Genomic DNA, 11,028 nt, shown 5'->3' on the forward strand with positions numbered 1-11,028 from the left:
TTTCAGCTCCCAAGGTTCCAATCTTCTTTTCTTTTTAGGTCTTCCAGGCATAATTCTTTTGATTGGGGACAAGACATCAGGGTATGCTGTAACTTCCCACAACTGGTGACCATTAATTAGGTAAACTACTGAGTTATATGTCTCCTCATACGTTGATTTCCTAAACCAATGGGCTATGAAATCTTCTTCTTTCAGTATGTATTAATCATGCAGTAAATCTGGTGTAAGAATTCATGATGTCATACCTTGGAGGAATACCAATCAAGTGTTTGAAGGCGTCTTCATTGACCTCTTTAATGTCCCTCATTATCTTTTCCCAAGCCTATGGATGTGTGGCTCCTACAGCCTTCCACATGAGACGTTTAAGATTTTTTCCGGGGAATTGCTTTTTGAAATTAGCATACAAATGCCTAACCCAAAATCTCTGGTCCACTCCAGGGAAAAGTTCTTGCATAGCTGGAAGAAGACCATGTGTGTATATGTGAAAAATAGTGGTGTCAAAATTTGCATACTGCATGCTGTTAAAATATAAATCAATTCAAATAATAAAGCTCATGTTTAAGGAATAACCTTTTGTTGGTTTGATATAAAAGTGCATGATGCACAAACTGAATCCCCACCAAGATCATTAATCAAAAGCTCCAAGAACCATCTCCACGAGTCCTTGTTTTCCACTTCTACAACAACATATGCAAGAGGGAGAATCTGCTCATTCCCATCTCTTCCAATTGCTATTAATAACTCACCACCATACCTTCCTTTAAGAAAGCAACCATCCAATCCAATGAAAGGCCTGTAGCACGTGAAACTATCTTTGCATGCCTTCAAGCATGCATAAAATCTCTTAAATATGACCTCACCTTCTATGTTCTCAACATTAAGCTTTATTGTAGAACCTGGATTGGTTCTCAGCAGCTCGTGTGCATAATCATATATTCTCTTGAACTGTTCTAAAAAGGACCCATCTACGTGGTCTCTAGCAATAGCTCTAGCCCGAAAAGCCATATTTCAAAAGATACCTACATTCCATTTCCTACGGACCTTGTCACGAATGTCCATGACCTTCATATTAGGGTTTTCTCTAACTGTCTTTTCCATCTTCTTGCTTAGCCACTTTGCATTCATTAATTTCATGTTGAAATCTCTAGAACACATATGTTGATCTATTATTTTCCTAAGTTGCCATGACTTCACTGCACCCATATAACCACAATAAGCATACCATTTGCATTCTCCATTTGCTCCAAAACATTTAACTGAAACCCTCTGATTGTCATTTTTTAGAAATTTTAAACTTTTTCCATTTGCAAGTGCATAGGTTCTAATTGCTTCAATGGATTCATGTTTCTCTATGAAATAAGTTCCTATTTCCCATATATAGTCGTCCATGCTTTTTGGCATTGTAAATGTAGGAAATGACCCATAACCCCCAATATCATCATTGACCTCATCAATGTCTGAACCACTAACCAATTCATCTAAATGCCACTCGAAATCTGATCATCCACCCTCAGTCCTTACTTCATCAGAATCTGAATCACTTGACTCTTGTGTTGTGTACCAACCTTCTCCATCAGATGCTCTTTCAACAACACTTGGCACATTACCATCCCAATCTGAATCACTATGTCCATCACGGTTAATGTTTACATCAACCAAACCTTCCTCATTGAATGATTCAGCCTCACCTTCATACCCTCTCTTTGCTACATTTTCTTTTACTCCATCACCTTCATCAACATCCACATTACCTACCACTCCTTCAACTGCAACATCTTCCTCACTCTCACCCCCCTCCTTTTCCACTACTTCAGTTGCCCCATGTTTATCAGCCTCATTCACACAGTTAACTACATCATTAACCTTTAGAAGGACCAACCTCCCCCATACCAACATCCTTTATCATGTTGATTATCTCAGGCTCTGTCATTTCATGAACCACATACAAATGAACTGCACCATTGAACCTTGTTAAGTTCGTCATATGAGTGGTCCCTTTATCATCACAAAGAAGCTCCAACCTATCTTCTAAGACAGTCCCACCTCCTAAACAATACCACAACTCCTTCAGAGATACGTGTCCTTGTTGGCACAAGCAAGCTTGAAGCAAAGAATTGATAAAGCCATGTGCATGAAGATCTTAAGTGCTTGATGAAGATTGATGAAAATCCTCTTGAAGATTAAGTTTTAGTGTGTTAAATCTGTAAATAACATGTTAAATGTAATGTGTTAGTGTTATATCTTGTTGATAGGCTATATGACATAGGTTAAATGTCTTGTGTGCCTTAGTGTGTCTCTTTTAATCTGTTAAAATGGGTTTTAACAGGTTAAAAGACTTGATGTATATAGTTTCTAGTATGAATGCATTCAGGCAGTTGAATTATTTTTCAATCAACTGATTTCACTTAAGTCAGGTGAAATTAGCTTACTGTACGGAAAATTCAATTGACTATTTTCACTTAAACCAGACTATATAAGCTGTGTTTTCGTGAGCAGAGGTGTGAATCTGAATTTTTCTGAACGAAATTGTGTCATTCATCTCTGGGAAGCGTTCTCTCTCTGCAATACACAGTTGCAACTCATGTTTAAAGATCTTGGTTGATCTTAGAGGCATTTTGGCTTGTGAATAGCTTGAAGAACACATGTATGGTGTGCTAGGGACAACCACCATCAGGTGTGGACGTTCTTGTGCCTCTAGATGGTTTGCCTAATGTGATTTCAGGTCTGCAAGTGTGATTCTTGTAGGTTGTGGTTCTAGATTTTTGTGTGAGTCAAAAGTCTTGTGTGCTTTGTGTTCAAAAGTGTAATCTTGGTGTTTGATTTGTAAAACTTCTGAATATAGTGGAAACCAGACTCAGGTTGTCCTGGAAAACTGGATGTAGCTCTGTGATTGAGTGAACTAGTATAAAAACAGTTGTGCATTCTTCTTTCCCTCATCTCACTCTCTTTGAAACTTTTTAAAAACCTAAGAAAACCAAGCAATTTGATCTTTGGTGTGATTTAATGTGTTCTTGTGTAATCTGAGGCTTTATACTTGTTATAAATACTGATTGGAACATGTCTTGTATGTAAAAGATTGCTGTTTGAGTTGAATTTGAAAAATTCTGCATTCTGCATAATTCTCCAGTATTTTAGCCGACTGATTTGTCTTTTTAATCGACTGTTTCATAGCATCAAGAACAATTTAGTCTGTTGTTTTATATTTTAATCGACTGAAAGTACTGGTCTGTTGCATTTACATCTAAACATTCCAGTCTATTAGATTCAATTGAAAAAGGTTTTAAGCTTTCGAAAAAGTTTTATAAAGCCAATTCAACCCCCCCCCCTTCTTGGCTAAACTCACCATTTCAAAACTAACAATCCTAACTCTTTTAATCCAACAATAACCTCAAAATATCCCACGTATCAAGGTCACAAAACCACGTGGTTGTTTCCCCATCATATTCCAATTTCCCATTACTAAAAAAGTGGCCACTATGGTGGACCACCACTTCAAAACAATCAACAGACATGGCTATATATGCACCTGTATACATTGCCTCCAAAGGAATTCAAATATTACAATTCATACCAACACAGACAAGACAGAACCATGCATTGAAATAGGGGACCACAACTTAAACAAATAAAAATGGGGGAACACATTCGAATAGGGGACCACATATTACAATCCATACGGTCACCCATTAAAAAACACATTCGAAAAGGGGACCACCAATCAAACAATTTCATTGTCGAAAATGGGGGGACAAGCAACATTTAATCGCACAATAAAAGCCATACAACATCATTCCCAACCAACAAAACCCAAAAGGCATAAAAGCGAAAAAACCCTACACCTAATCAAATAAAACAGCCAACGATGAACTCATACTCACCTTCACGGTGTGACGCTCAAGAATGACTAGGATCAACGACAGTAAAGCTCGGAAATCAACCTCTGAAATGTTCGAGCTCACCTTCGACGACGTTGAATCTCACATTCGTCCACGTTCACGGCATTGGCGAAGTCGCAGTCGCAGTCGCTCCCTTCACCACCCAATTGCAATCCCTAATTGCGTAATTTATGGTTTCAAGCACGATGCTTTTTTTAATTATCAGGGTACACGCACCAATTTTTTCAATCCTCAAAATAATGCTTAAAGCCGCGTTAGAAATTTAAAATGAAGTTAACGTTAATAATTTTAACATTGTTAATGATTGGGTTGATTTAATACACATTTACAAAAATGAGGACGAAATTGAGATCAATAAAAATTCGAAGACCAATTTGAGATTTTTAAACCAAAACGAGGACCATCGGATTATTTTAACCTTATTTTAATGTCAATTTAAATTCATACAATCCTTTTCAAGTTTCTTGAACAATGCTTGCTTTTTTATTTTAATTAATTACTTTTCAAATTGATGCCTACTAATTATGCTCTTTTCCAATATGTTATTTTCAGAAAATCTATTAGTTAAATCCATAAAAAGTGTATTAGTTTAACCTTTTTATTAATTATTTTTTATAGTTAATTATTTCATATAAAATTTGTTAGTTTTGATCACCATCTAAAATAAAAATCTTAGAACTACTAATCTAGATTAAAAGAAAAAAAGAAATACTCACCAAACCAAACGTGTTTGTTTTAATGAAATTCATAAAAATAATTTCTTCCGAAAAAAATGACGCAAATATTTATACGTAAGACAACTAAACATACCAGATTTGAAAACAACATGAAAAACACGGCTTTGGTAAACACAATTATTGACTAAAATCGCGTAATGCTGCTTACTAAAGTTAAATGTGTGGAAAGACAATGCCACGTGAAAAATACAATAATTTGAGCACACAAAAAAAGCATCCAATACTAAACAAAGAAAATTTTATCTGGATATTAACACCTTTCTGCAATAATATTTGTGATTATTCAATTAAGTAGAAAATATTTAATTTAAGACTTAACATTAATTAATTAATAGATTTCTTTTTGAACAACTGTGGAGTGGAAAAGGGAAAACGATTCAGTGTTTCATTCTCCATTAAACGTAGAAAGGGAATGGACCCTTTGCTTTTTTTTTTTTTCTCAAATCTGAGTGACTTGTATGCTTTTGATGCATCTTTCCTTCTTCTTTTTTATTATAGTGTTTCTCAAATCCATTATTGATTATATGTTTAGTGTTCACTTAAATCTAAAACCACTTTTTGGGATACAAAATCCTTTTGATTTAATTGTCGGAACTTGACTCATAAGCAAAGTTAAACAATTATATTTGGTTGGTCTATTCGAATCTTTAGAAAATATACAATAATATATCCTCGAAAAATTACTAATAATTTTAAATTTATAAAACAAAAGGAAAAGATAAAAGACTCCTTTCAAGGATAGTTGCATGTTAATATTATTTCTTTAATAAATACATATGACATTTACTAAAGATGAAAAGATGAAACATGTATTTACTCGACTATATTAATGGAGATTAGGTAACTATTAATGGAGTTGAGATAAAATTAACAATAATTAAAACTTGTGTATTAAAAATGTAATTTTTTTCTTATTGGATTAAAAATAAAATATACCAATACTTAATATACTGAACTAGCCTTTTACCCTACAAAGTATTGTTGATTAATTATTTGCAAAGAAATTAAAGATGATAAGAATAACAAATTGTAATAGAGCCTTCATGAAAATTTAAGAGAATCACTCACTACCAATGGGCCCTTTAACGCATAATTGTTGTCTTGAAAAGTTTACAGAATTCAGTGCATTCATTTGTTTAGACAATAAGGAATATATCAAACATTCAGTGCATCTCACTATTTATGTCCACGATAATATTTGTTAAAAATTTAAGAGTCTAAGTCCCATATAGATATAAAAAAATTAATTATTATATAAATAAAAATTCATAAATATCTTATTTTAATATTTTGAGTCGGAGTGAATTACTCTCTTAAAAACATATCAATATTCAAGCCAGCTGAATAGTGATGAATTCATACTTGCACTGCAATCGAGAACACTAAATTATAAAGTTTGAGAAAAAAAGTTAGAGATACCTATGAGTTCCATCTAGAGTGATATTTGAGATAAATTTGTAATTATAGAATAATAATAGGTTGAAGAGAAACAAATTCATACCACGTCAAAATTAAGCAATATATTTTATATTACTACATGCAATTTTTAAATATTTAAAGCGGATGTCATATGCAAATGAATATGTGACCAGCTTAACCTCTCTACTTGTAAAATTTACATTCTATTTATATATTATAATTTAGTGTCGTCTTTTGTAGATATCGGATCTTTAACATATTTAATTAAAATTAAAAAAAAAATTACCAATTTAAAAATAAAGAGACAAATTAATATGTTAAATTGGTAAACTAACAGTTAAACTAAGATATGTGACCAATTTATAATTCTATTATAAAATAGTGCTTAACTTGTATATAACATTTTATTTAATTATTTAATATATTATTTTAATAATTTTAAGGGTGAATAATCACTTCAATACGAGCAATGATATATTTTAATTTTAGTACAGAAAACAAATATTTGTAGTAAGAAAAAAATAATTGTCTTAGTTTTGATTGAACTCCATTAGTTATTGAGATAATCACTATATTCAGAGGCGGAACTATGCATTGACCGAGGGGAGCCACGGCTCCCCCAATTTTTTTTTAATTTATTATATATATATATATATATATATATATATATATATATATAATTATATTTATATATTATTTATATTAAATTTATATTATGTAAATTATAATAAAAGATAAAATAAAAAATTTAATGGAGACATTGATTTATAAAAGAGATTAGGATTTTTTGTAGTTATAGGATTTTTTCATCGTGTAAATTATCATGAAAGTGTGTGAAGAAAAATAGATACAAAGAGATAGGTTGGAAAACATAGGTTGGGGAACACATAGATTGAGATTGAAGTAATTCTCGCATGATCTCTCACAGATCACAGGTTAGTATCTTATTATAATTTATGTATGTTAGATTTATGATTCTTTGTAGGATGTTTCTCCAAAATAAGTTTATCCCAAATTAGTATAAACCTAATTATAATTTTAGGGATTTTTTTATGAAATTGGTATGAATCCTAATTATACTTTTTCCCAAATTATTATAATCCTTACTTGTGAAATTTAAGGATTTTGTGTTTTCTACTGCCTATGGTAAATCTTTTTTTAAAGTTTTAAATTTATACTGTATTGCTTATTTAATTAAAGTGGTATGAGTTTTGTTATGTCTTGCATTATGATAATTGTGATTTCAGAATATAAATTTTATCTTTTTTTAAATAGGTGAGATATGATAAATTTATATTAGAAAGATTATGATAAAGATTAAAAAAATTGATTATTTATTTAAAGAATAAGGTTTGTGATAAAGATGAAAAAAATGCATATATGTTAACTAAACTTTTCATGAGAAATTTCATTAAAACCAAGAATTCAAGACAATGAAAATCAAATCTTTAAAGTTTCTAAAGTTATATATAATGAATTTAAAAATTCATTAGAACGCGATCCAGAAAAACGTCTTCAAATTCGACAATACCCACCAAATCAAATTGATGAGGTACAAATGGCTGATCTAAAATGATATTCATGGTTTGGTATTATGATATAATAGCATGATATAATAGCAAATAATAGTCATATTTTTTTGAATTCTACTATTATATGTGTTTGTTTTAAGCAGAGAAAATGAGGAGAAAAGATGAAAAACTTTCTTTTTCTAACTAAAAAAAATTATATATAACAAATTTAATTTGACATCCCAAAATTTTTTCCTCAAAGTTTCGTCACTGAGTATATTTATTTATTATGAAAAAATTAACGTTAATGTATTATTAACTCTGAAAGAAAGGTTAATTGTCCTCATTATATGGTTTATCTTATCCTTGTATTATTACTATTAAGTATTTGAATTTAAATTATTTCGTTAAAGAAGAAATCGTTGTGACTTATATTATAATATTTAATTTCAATGTATAAGGAAAAATGGTAAGTTGTAAAACAGTGTGACAGATTCAAAAGTGTTGTTATTAAGTATTTGAATTTAAATTATTTCGTTAAAGAAGAAATCGTTGTGACTTATATTATAATATTTAATTTCAATGTATAAGGAAAAATGGTAAGTTGTAAAACAGTGTGACAGATTCAAAAGTGTTGTCGTGGATTGATTCCAATAATAAATTGATTTTGAGATGAACGCCGGCAACAACAATATTCCCGGCCCGAATTTTCCGTTGTTAGCACATTACAGCAAATGCATGTAAGTTCAACTATTTACTATTGGCTAATCACATTTTCTAATATTTTCACGTTCCTAAGTAAAAGTTAAACAACTATTTTAACCACATAACTTCAATATATAACAACCAAATTCGTTAATAAATTATATATAGGTTAATTACAAATCAATACTCATGTGCACTTCGATACCATGACTTAAAATACTCTCGGCTTTACGTTTGTATAGTTTTTTCTTTTTTTGGTGGGTTTAATTAATTTCACTGGCAGATGAGTGTGAATTTATTAAAATAGCTTGGATTGGACTAGACCAACTACTATCTAAAAAATTAAAAATTATTTTATAGTTTTAAATTATTTTTTCTATGTAATTTATTTTGATATACTTCTTAAATATTTATAGTGTATGTATATTAATTAAATAATAAATTTAAACAATTAAAATAAAATTTACATTAAATAATGAGAGAGGAAGGATTTAAAATAATTGTTCCAACTACAATAGTAAAACAAAAGAAAAGACATAAAATATAAATGAAAATAATGATTACTAATAGACGTTTTTGTCCCATGATCAACCCATATGTTCTACGACTTAACTTATGTTATGTCAGATTTGAAAAGTAAAAGTCTAAATAAAAATATATCGTTTTAAGTTTGAGGGACCGTCTTAGTTTAAAGTTTTAAAAAAAATTAATTTTAATTTTTATTAAAAGTTGAAAGATAAAAATATATTTAACTTTTTATTTTAAGCGGTTATTAAATTATGTGGGTTTTTTTGTTATTGATCATGATATTTTTATTTTATTTTCTCTACGTTTTTCAAATTATTTTCTCATCTTTTATTTTCATTTTTTATAAAGAAAAAAAGGAAATTAAATAAAAAATTATTATTTCTACTGTTATTTTTTATTTGTTATTTTATTCTTGAAAAAAAAATATATTTGATAATAAAATATTAGTTTTATAATATGATAATTTTGTTTTGTTTTATGATTCTTTGTTAGGAATCTAAGTATGGGTGTAAGTTCCACGGTGATTAGAAATGAGAAAATAAAGTACTATATAAGGATAAAGACCCATAAACTTTTTGCCTTAAGGTTTTGGATTCAGACGAATCCATATATCGAAAGTCTTCCTAATAAGGTTAAGCGAATGTGTCCCGTCAAGTAGTTATACAAGTAAGGGATACTCGTGGCTTGAGATGCTTGGGTAGAGACGAATCTTGCATGTCTTTTTTTTTTTTTGAAAAAAAATAGAAAGTTAGACAGAAATTCATTCTTTTTGTTCTCATTCCTTATCAGATCTATTTCATTCTTTTAAGATAATAAAAGTAACTCTCTTGTCTCTTGACAATTAAATATCAATTTAATATTTAGTAGTTTTATTCATCTCATGAGTTGTTTGTATATTTATTTTTCAATGAACAGGGAGGAACCTTAGCTATTCACCAAAGGGGCCATGGCTCCCAAAATTTTTAATTTTTTTTAAATATGCGTAATATATATTATATTGATAAAAATTAAATTGGCTACATATGTATTTCTTTCGTAAAGCATAATATTTAATATTAATAAATTATAAAAGATAAAATTAAACATCAAAAAATTTATTAAAATATTTTTTACGTTATATCTTATTATCTTTTAATTGTGATTATGTTTATTTTGCATGTCTTCTTTTTGTTTCTAAAAAAATAGAAATTAGACACAAATTTATTATTTCTGCTCTCATTTCTCACACGTTCTCTTTCATTCTTGAAGATAAAAAAGATAATTTTCTCTTGTCTCTTGATGGTGAAATATTAGTTTAATAGTTAATATTTTTTCCATCTCATGAGTTCTTATATATATATATATTTTTTTATGAATAAGAAGGAAAAATTATGTATTATATATTTTTTCATAACCTTTTTCTTAATTTGTGACTTGATTATTATAAATTTTTCTTTTAGTAATTACGTTTTTCAATTCTCGATTCGATTTTAATAAATTATTTTTTAGTCTCAATATTTTTAAATATGTATATTGATGAAGAATAAAATAATAATTTCATTTTTTGAAAGTGTCACGTGAAGATGAAAACAAGACAAATTTATTTATTCGCATATTTTCAAACATGATACTAAAAATCAATTTTGAATGAAAAGAACTCTTATGATTCCAAGAATTACAGGTGGGGGATTTTCATATGATTATTCTAGAAAAAAACATTCTCAAATAATATCTAATGAGTGAAAGAGATGAAATTAGAAAAATTTATTTAAAATGAGTTCCATATCAAATACAACTTCAAAATTAATTTTTTTAATGAGAAACAAACAAGAAGATTTCAATGCTAAATTATATATATATTTGTTATATTTTAGTGACAATCATTATATATATATATGTATGTTGACAGAAGCAAGCTTGAAGCAAAGAATTGATAAAGCCATGTGCATGAAGATTACAGGTGTTTGATGAAGATACACTTGAAGATTAAGTTTTAGTGTGTTAAATTTGAAAATAATATTTTAAATGTAATGTTTTGTTGTTATATCATATTGGTAGGCTATATGACATAGGTTAGATGTCTTGTGTGTCTTAGTGTGTCTCTTTTAATCTATTAAAATGGGTTTTAACATGTTAAAAGGCTTGCAGTATATAGTTTCTAATATGAATGCATTCAGTCAGTTGAATTATTTTTCAATCGAATGATTTCACTTAAGTTAAGTGAAATCAGCTAACTGTACGAAAAATTCAATC

This window comes from Vigna unguiculata, chromosome 5 (genome assembly GCF_037176805.1).
Source record: "Vigna unguiculata cultivar grain cowpea cultivar isolate G323 ecotype 2 chromosome 5, ASM3717680v1, whole genome shotgun sequence".
Lineage (NCBI taxonomy): Eukaryota > Viridiplantae > Streptophyta > Magnoliopsida > Fabales > Fabaceae > Vigna > Vigna unguiculata.